Source organism: Benincasa hispida, chromosome 7, assembly GCF_027475165.1.
Source record: "Benincasa hispida cultivar pf3 chromosome 7, pf3_genome.v1.1, whole genome shotgun sequence".
Lineage (NCBI taxonomy): Eukaryota > Viridiplantae > Streptophyta > Magnoliopsida > Cucurbitales > Cucurbitaceae > Benincasa > Benincasa hispida.
In genome coordinates this window covers 6,431,139-6,441,391 of record NC_143484.1, presented here as the reverse complement: position 1 = coordinate 6,441,391, position 10,253 = coordinate 6,431,139, and positions in this window count along the sequence as shown.

The following is a 10,253-nucleotide window of genomic DNA, read 5'->3' as shown; positions in this document are numbered from 1 at the left end:
TATTGGACAGAAGCGCGCGAACAAGGCAGCGTTGTAATGCTGACTAGGGCATCGCAATGCTTTGAACTTCAATTGAAATATTACTTCCGTGGGCGTGCAACATAGCGTCGCATTAGCGTTGTGCCCCTCCTTCAATGCTTGAGACCTGCTTTGACAAGGATGTGGCAACACTCTTGGCAACGTTGCGATGTTGCGATTGCATTACAAAAAGAATTCCTTGGTTCCAGTTGAAATGGTGAAGAAAAGCTAAGGGAGAATGAGTTAGAGTCACGATTGGGACAATTTTTTAGGAATTTTCACCCATATTTCATCATTCTTTCTTCTTCATCTTTCAATTTTTTTCATCATGCTTTTAAACTCCTCAATTGTTCTAGTTGATTTGAGGAAGATGCAAGGCTTGGTAATTTTCCTTCTTGGGTTTAGTAGTTTGTTCAATTTCTTGAGGATGTTTAATTAATAATGCTGAGTTCTATGAATTTTTGAGTTTCATTTTGGTTGTTTTTAATAGAATTTGATAGAATTGATCCTGAAAATCGTTTTTATTAGATTCTTGTATGAAAAATTTACATGGCGCTATGCATAATTGTAGATTAGGTTGCACGAATTAGGGATGCATGTGTCGGCTAAGACTTTTTCTAAACTCACACTTGTTTGCCCTAATTTATTCTTACTCAATGAATCATGCTATAAGCTTAGGCTTTCCAACTCGTAGGATGTCACAACGCATGAACCCTAGTCTTATTTCAAGTTTTTGCTTGGATTTTGCTAAGAAGGAAGAGTTTAAAACTAATTTAGGGTAGAATTTATTAATCTCAAATTTGTGTAAATGGGCTATTAGTTTAACTAATAGGTTGTGGAGTTCATGGAACCGACATTGTATCTTAGCATCTAATAATTGAAACTAAACATGACGAACTAATCTCAAGAGCCCTTTCATCAATTCATTTCAATCCAAATGTACGTTTTAGTATCGTTCAACCTTGTTTATTTTCAAATTCACTTCTTTAAAACCAAACCCAACCAACATCTCCCTCCCCCCCCCCCCCCCCCCCCCCCCCCCCAGTTATATGGGTTCTTTCATCATCCTCGCTAGTCTATTTGTTTTCCTATGGATTCGATCTCGTTCTTACTACTTGTATTGCTCTTTTGTTGTAAGATTTAAGCTTAGTGAACATATATCTTTTGTCTAGTCAGAGAATCATAGACGACAACAAATCTATATTATCTAACTGTGAACAAATTAGCACCATTGCAGGGAGACTTGGCAACTAGCCTACGGTAATTTTAGAATTATGAATAAAAACAAAATAAAAAAATAAAGAAAGTGTGTTATTAATCTTCCTTTAGTGTATGACCCGTTCCTCTGGGAGTATAATGCTTAAATTTTTTACAGATATTATTTGGGAGGAAAGGCAAATCCAAAGGGAATGGAGAAGAGGGACATTGGAAGAAGAATATCATTAAGTTGCTGACAATCCGATAGAAGTAAAGGAAGAAGATATCACGACAAAAGAGGGCAGGGAGAAAACTCTTAGGGAGTTGGTTGAACCAGACATTGATCAACAACTCCTGTGCACTGTTTTTCCTCCAACCATTATGCCATTCGATCTCAAACCTAGTTTGATAAATTTGTTGCTTGTCTTCAGGGGAGTTTCAGGAGAGAATCTGCACAAGCTTATAAAGGATTTGTACATGGTTTGCATAAGTATGGGACCTAATGGGGTTACAATAGAAAAACTAAACCTTAGAGCATTTCCGTTATAGGATAGTGCTAAAGATTGGTTGTACTACTAAGCCTCTGAGTTCATAATCTTCTCTAGGTATGTTATTAAAGGACATTGTTAAAACTTTAGCTGACCACTCTTTGAAATTCCAATAGGACATTCACCAATTGCAAAGCCATCCAGTTGTCATAGGACACCAAAACATTGCAACATGAGACAAGGACAGGGCTAAGAAATTTGTGTACTAAGGTTACTCAACTAGTCACAACGGTGGACCATCTAGAAGGTAAGAGTTTGGGAAAGCTACCTACTCAATCAAGCCATGCTAATACGAATGCCATCATGCTTAGAAGCGGGAAAGAGCTTCCATATCCGACACCACTGGTTTCCATTCCATCAAAACTTGGTAAGTTCGCAGTGGAAATTAAACAAGAAGAGAAAATAAAACAGAACGGGAAAAGTGAATCAAAATCTGAGGCACCACCATTGACTCCTGAGATAAATGTATTCTTTGCATTCAATTGAACCTTATATACCTAAAACTTTTTTCCTAGTAGGTTGGAAAAATCAAAGTAGGAGAATAAGGATGAAGAAATCATAGACATGTTTCATAAGGTTCAGATTAATATCCCCCTCTTAAATGTAATTCAACAGATCCCAAGGTATGCCAAGTTTGTTAAGAAGCTTTGCACGAAAAAGATGATAGATAAGAACAAAGAATGTGTGGTGGTAAGTAGACATGTCTTGGCCTTACTTAAAAGACATGTGCCTGAGAAATGTTGTGACCCAGTTATGTTTACTTTTCTCTGTGCTATTGGAAATAGTGTTCTTCGACATGTTGTGCTTGATTTAGGAGCCTCCATTAAAGTTATGCCTTATCATGTATATGATGATCTTAAATTAAATTATTGGCAAAAAACTATCGTGTGCTTCCACTTGGTCGTTAGATCTTATATTCAGCCTCTAGGAGTAGTTGGAGGGTGTTTTGCTTCAAGTAAAAGACTTAATTTTTCTTGTTGACTTCTACATCTTAAAATGGAAGAGATTACTACACCTGCCTCTTCTACCATTTTGTTAGGGAGATTTTTCATGAAAACTGCCAAAACAAACATTGATGTTGATAAAGGATGTCTCTCTGTAGAATTTGATGTGGAAGTTGTCTCATTCAATATGTATGATGCAATGAAGTTTCCTGAAGAATATCTATCTATATGCATGATTGAAACTAGTTTTTACCATTTCCATAATCTTGGAGCTTGATTATTGGCATTTTGAAGGATGATTGGTGACTAAGGTAAGTATTCTAGCCTGAGTTTGATTGCTTTCCCCACTTAGCTTAGTTGTAAGACTTGTTCTTGATAAACCATTGTTCAAACTATTTTGTGTATGGGTTTTAATCTGATTGTATTGAAATGATTGGCTATTTCTTGCTATTTCTTGACAACCAGTGTTTGAATGTTGCTTTTCCATGGTCTTAATATATCCTTGATTGAGGTAATAAATTAATTAGGGGCAAAAGGTAAGTTTAACTTGGTCGTTCTGAGTCAACCATTGATGAGTAATACTTTAATCAACCTTAAAATAAAACCATACTAAATAAATTAATTTGACGAAGGAAATTAATTTATTCATCTAGCTTAATCCCCAAAACTTAATGCGATTAGATCATTTAAGTTAGTATGGATTCATCTAATTTAATTGAGCTAATTAGTACATTAGGACGATTGATTAGGATTCTAATCAATTTGGCTAGCTTTAATCAGAGAAGGGTGATCTAGAGTTCAATGATTGATTAAACTAATTGGAAAAGCACGATATCAAACCCGAGCTAGATCTTTTCATCATTAATTTTCATAAAGCTTCCTTTCTTGCCCTAGTTCTCATTTTTAATCTTACGCATTTATTTTATCTTGTTTCTTTTTAATTTCACAATTCCAAACCAAATACCCCCCCCCCTCTTTTCCGTTACATCCTCTAAGTTTCGAAGTTAAGAAATCTAAATCGGCTTTTCATGGGTTCGACTCCGTACTTGTCTTTACTACTTGTTTAGTAGAGCAAAGGATAGGAAATTAATTTGGTGCGATACGACCTAGCACATACCAAATTTGGCACCATTGCTGGGGAGCCAACATATTTCTTAATTTTCTAGGCTTATAGTTCCTTTCTTGCTAATTCATTTTCTCTTTTTGATGCATGACTGATACTTTCGAGGGCTGTAGACTATCTTATTTTGCAGAAATTTTCCAGGAGAAGCAAAGAATCATAAGAGAAAGGAGACAACACAATGTTGAAGACACGTCAGAAGAAAATCTGAAGAAGACAGTGTTCCTGAAAACGCACCACTAATCATGGCTGAACGTGAAAAGACACTTAGGGAGCTTGCAACACCCAATTTAACTCAACAACCTCTTTGCATTTCCTATCGAGAAACAACAGGTAATTTTGAACTGAAATCTGGATTAATTCACATACTCCATTCCTTTTCTGGTCTACTAGAAGAAGATTTGCACAAGCATTTGAAAGAGTTCTACGTTTTGAATGATGGGATGAGGTTGAATGGGGTAACTCAAGAATAGATCAATATGAGGATATTTCCCTTCTCACTGAAGGATGATGCCAAAGATTTAGCTTGACATCCTACCACCAAGGAGCATTATATCCTGGAAGGAGTTACAAAGGTGGTTCTTGGAGAAGCTTTTCCCTACATTTTGACATGTTAGAATTAGAAAGGAGATCAACAACATATTGTAGTTTGATGGGGAAATACTTTATGAGTACTATGAATGTTTCAAGAAGACTTGTGCAACATTCCCTCATCATCATATTTCAGACCAGCTACTCATTCAATATTTCTATGACGGGATGATGTAGGCTGACAAAAGTAGTATTGATGGTTCTGCATGAGAAGCCTTAGTCAATAAAACCCCCACTAAGGCAACGAAACTGATAAAAAGCATGGCTACCAACTCTCAATAGTTTGGCACGAGAACCTTCGTCGGTGCAAAATCAGCCAATGAAGTAAGTGAACTCCGTAAAGAAATATTTGATCTAGTTTCTGTTGTGAAACAGTTAGCAAAGATGGAGAAGGAACAACCTGCTGTTGTTTGCCAAGTGTATCATGGAACAAGACACATAACCGATGTTTGCCTAAGTATTCCACAAGGGACGATATTTGAGGTAAATGCTATTGGAGGGTACAATTTCAATGGGCAAAACAGACAACGAGACCCCTACAGTAAGACACCAAATGGCAGGATCACCCAAACTTCAAATGGGGTAAACAGAATGAGCAAGCTCAACCTAGGCATGGAGCTTCATCTAACTCAGGTATGTCCTTGGAAGACATTGTAAAAAGTCTAGCTAACAATTCCCTTAAATTTTAGTAAGACACCAAGAATATCCTTACCTTGGGGACTTAAGTTTCTTAGTTTGCCACCTCAATACGCAAGTTGGAGAGGCAATCAAGGAAGCTTCCTTCCCAACCTGAGCCCAATGTGCGTAATGTTAGTGCAATTACGACGGTGAGCTATAATGAAGCCTCCTATACTCTTGCCTCTAAACTAATATATGAACCAGAAAAGCTGAGAAGGAAGAAAACAAAGAAACAACTATCAGATGGGCCACTAAACGAGGGGTAACTTTTGATCATTTATTATGTCCTAATTCTTATATTCCTGTTGCCCCCTTCCCTAGAAGGTTAGATAAGAAAGTCGCACCAAAGGATGAGATGCAAATGGTCGAATCTTCAAGGAGTGATAAACGCCCTACTACAAAGTTCAAGAGGATGTGGGCCAAGGTTGAGTACCATCCCAAGAGTAAAGAAAGCCCAATCATCTGCCCAGGTAGCTTACCAAGAAAATGTGATGATGCAAGTGCATTTTCCTTACCTTGTCTGATAGGTAAGATGAAATTTGAGCATGCAATGCTAGACTTAGGATCGGCTATTAATATAATGCCCGCATCTGTATCATGCTGGTATTTTAATTTAGTTGGCAGATGATGCGTTATTTTATGATGTGGAAATGTGAATGGAATGCGATGGTGAAATTGCGTTGCGCACTCAAGTTTCCTCAGCGAAGTCCAAGTGTAAACTCCATTGAGTTTCCTTGTAAGTCCAGGGTCGAACTCAGGGACTTGTGAAAACAGGCTGCGATGGTAAATTTTAGGAAAACTTTGCGGTAACCAAATAAATAAATAGTTGTTGAGGTTGTTGTTTGCGGTAACCAAAAATAAATAAATGCGGCGGAGTTTGAAAAGAGTTGAATAAACGGGAAATACGATGAGTATACAGTGAACTGGTTGAGAAAATTTTCGGCTAACACTTCCTTGGATGCGTTCATGCTATACGATCATGCAACGTGCATACAACAGTAAACCACCTCTTGGTGTGAATGCCACAGCTTCCAAGGCTAGAACGCATGCGATATATGCGATAAGTCTATAGGACCTACAAATAAGCCTCTATTCTTATTGATGCGATGACAAAATGACACACACACAAATAAGGCGACCACAAAATATCATTCCCATCTCTAGGATGCATGCGATGCAGGTTGACAAATAGAGCTTATCTCAAAGTCCCTATCTCTTGTTTATGCAGTTCTAATCTTGCTCTCTTAAGTCTAGATTCTAACCTAACTCTCTCGAGTCATTAGGATCTTTCTTTAGACTCTTTCTCGAGTAGCTCTAAAGGGGTGTTGCGCACAACATAAAACAAGACAATAACAAGCAATGAACTTCCTAGGTCATGTTTACTTAGTTCTTCTCAACCCATTCGACTAGTTTAGCTACTCATGCGTGCTAAAAGAGTGAACAGATGTAGAATAAGAACTTCCATTGTATAAATATAAAGATGAAGTACAAGATAACAATGCAAGAATAGAATAAAGAGCCTGGTAGCAATCTCTTGTTGTCCAGGCTTTTACACTATTTTTCTACTCGTGTTCAAAAGATAATCTCGCTCTCACGAGAGTCGGCTCGCTCTCTGCTTCTACGCCTCAAGTTCTCTCTTGAGTTGCCCTGAGCGATTTTCGGCATATTTTCTCTTCTCTTGCTCCGCCTTAAAATAAAAAGGAAAAAACTATTGAGAAAGACGTGCTAAGCTAACTGATGAATTCTCTAACTGGTGAACTGGTGAACCCCTTTTCTGAAGGATGCCTTTGGTATTTATAGGACTTCGGGGTGAAGACTGCTTCTCTCTTATGATTGCTCAGATGAGATGGCTTTAATTCCTTGACTGATGCGCCGAATATTTGTCACCGAAAAGCTGAATATACTTGTTATCATTAGCGGCTGTCAGCTTAATTCGGATTCGACCGTCATCAGCTTTCTGTCTCGTCGCGATTAATTATGCTTTCACCCAGATGCACCCACCAAGTCGCGGCAATCCTTCTTGAGCAAATGTTTGCAAACACAATCACTGCAAAGTCTTGTAGTAATGTTGTGCTTGACCAATGATTTCCTATGATCGCAATTTCCACCTTGCGTCAACAAATATTCTGCATAAAAATACAAAAATCAACTGTTCCTATGCGACAAACGTATACGGCCGTAATATTATGAATTTAATGCTTTTTGGATGCAATTTAACATATTTTATCAACGCAAGCCAACATTGTTTAAGAACTTTGCACTATGATAACGTACATTTCTTCCCGTTATCACATCCCCAAATTTAAACAATACTTGTCCTCAAGCATAAGCTAAAGATTTCCTTTAGCAAGTCGACTACAATGTTCTTTTCCTAGATTTCTCAAGGATACTTCGTTCAAATCCTATATACCAAAGTTTCCCTAAATCTTATTCAAGTCTCCTCTTAAAATATTTCTAAGACCTAGGAATCGCAAGCTTAACCTTCAAAAGAACTTTACTAAATTCCGGAACATCGCATGATTTATTTCAAAAATAAAATTTTTCCACCGGGGTGTCAAATGATTTTATCCTTGCATATTTCTTGACATTGTTATTATTTTTTTTCTGACCTTGCGCTATTCCAAGTGTCTTGCATTCGTTTTGGCTTGCCCCCATGTGTATCATGCGAACATCCAACTACGAGCAATGTGCTCTTCCTCAGACTAAACTCATACTTACTTTGCAGCGGAGTTGCGGTCATTTATTTATGCGTTGATCTTGGCAACTTACTTTTGTTTTGGCTTGCCCTCACGTGTGTCATGCGAACATCCAACTACGGGTAAGTGCCTTTCACAACTTAACTCTTATCAACATGGGTTTCCCATTGCATTGTCAGTGGAGTTGTTATTCTTTTATTTTCTTTCTTTTTTTTTTCCAAAATAGCAAGGTCGAAAATAAATACCTCACCCCCAAATCTAAAATGTGGCAATGTCCTCATTGCCAAAAGATTGAAAGAATTCATGCGATGTTCTTAGAAAGCTTCGTGAAGAGAGTTTGAAAGAAAGCTAGCAGACCCCTAACTTCTAGAAATATTTCATGAGGTGACTATCTTAAAATTAAGTTGACTCTAGTATATACGAAAGAAATAGAAGCATGTTTTTCATCATTGAAATCATAATTGGCAAAGAGACAGTATACGGTAACTTATTAAATTTATCCATGTCATATGATTGCAGTGATCAAAGAGGATGCGGTGATAAAACTTTTAAAATTAAAATGTGATGCGATAGTGCAAAATTTGAAATAGAGATAAGGAAGAATACACCCCCAAATTTGCGTTGTCGCCCACATTGATATTGATGCATCCTTCTTTGCGGCGATCTCTCTTCTTTGGATTGTGGTGACGGAACAAGATAAGTTGCTTCTTCGTGTAACATCTCCGCAATCCAGCGCCTCGATCGTTGCAACAAAAAAAGAAAGAGGGTCAAATAATTTTAAACAAAACAATATATATATATATATATATATATATATATATTTTAATAAGAAGAGTAAGAATAGATAAAGACTGAAAAGATATAGTGATTTGAAAATTCTGAGTAGTAGAGAAAAATTGAAGATTCCATGATTCCCAAAATTTGCGTCCCTAATGGATTGCGATCGTCTGATAACGCAGGGACCTCCTACTTCCTTCTTTATTCAAAGTTCTTGAGTTCCACAGAGTTGACTTGGCGATGCCAGCCTTCTCCATGATACGCCTTTAATCGCTGCCTATTAACTTTTAATATGTTGGTTTCGTCATCATTTGATAATTCAACCGCACCATGTAGAAATACCTGTGTAATTACAAATGGTTCGGACCAACGTGACTTTAATTTTCCCGGGAAGAGCCATAGCCGTGAGTTGAATAGTAAGACCCTCTGCCCGACCTGGAGGTTTTTACCGCATATGTGTTTGTCGTGCCAGCGCTTGGTGCGCTCCTTGTAAATCTTTGCGATCTCATATGCGTTAATCCTCCATTCTTCTAACTCGACCAGTTGCATTTTTCACGCTTCTTCTACTGTCTTCAAATCAAAGTTCAACTTCTTTACCGCCCACAGTGCCTTATAATCCAGTTCTAGAGGCAAATGACATGCCTTACCAAATACCAACGCATATGGGGACATACCTATTGGTGTTTTAAATGCAGTATGGTATGCCCATAACGCATCGTCGAGCTTTGTTGCCCAATCTGTTCGTGAAGAACTTACTACCATCTCGAGTATCAGCTTAATCTCTCGATTGGACACCTCGGCCTGACCATTCGTCTGCAGATGGTATGTGGTGGCCACTTTGTGGAGAATGTTGTATTTGCGCAGCAGCTCCTTAACAATATGATTGACAAAGTGAGACCCCTCATCACTTATTAGGGCACATGGGGTGCCAAAACGAGTGAAAATGTTTTCCTTCAGGAGTTGAGAGACCACCGCTGCATCACTTGTGGCACACACCACTTCCTTTACCCACTTGGATACATAGTTGATGGCTAATAAAATATAGTGTTTACCATTCGAGGGAGGGAATGGTCCCATGAAATCAATACCCCACACGTCAAATAATTCAAGCTCCAAAATGGTGTTCATCGGCATTGCATGTTTCCATGAAATGTTACCTGTGCGTTGGCAGTAATCACACTTCCTGGCATAGTCAGCTGCATCCTTAAACAATGTTGGCCAAAAGAATCCACTCTGTAAAACCTTGGCTGCGGTGCGTTGTCCTCCAAAATGCCCACCATATGGTGAGTCGTGACATTTCAATAATATGCATTGTTGAGCAGCATTTGGTATGTATAGTCGCAGAATCTGGTCTGCTCATCTTTGTTCAGATTTAGCTCATCCTAGTAATAATATCTGCATTCATGTTTAAGCTTCCTCTGTTGGTGGTATGTATAATCTTCAGGAAATTGCTCGCAAACCAAATAGTTAACTATGTCAGCATACCAAGGAAATTCTTCAATATGAAACAGCTACTCATCCGGGAACACCACACTCACCTCTGATTCATTGTGGTCAATTTCAGGGTTTTCCAATTTAGACAAATGATCCGCAACTTAGTTCTCCATCCCTTTTCGATCAATTATTTCTATGTCAAATTCTTGGAGGAGGAGAACCCATCTGATCAACCTCAGCTTTGCGTCCT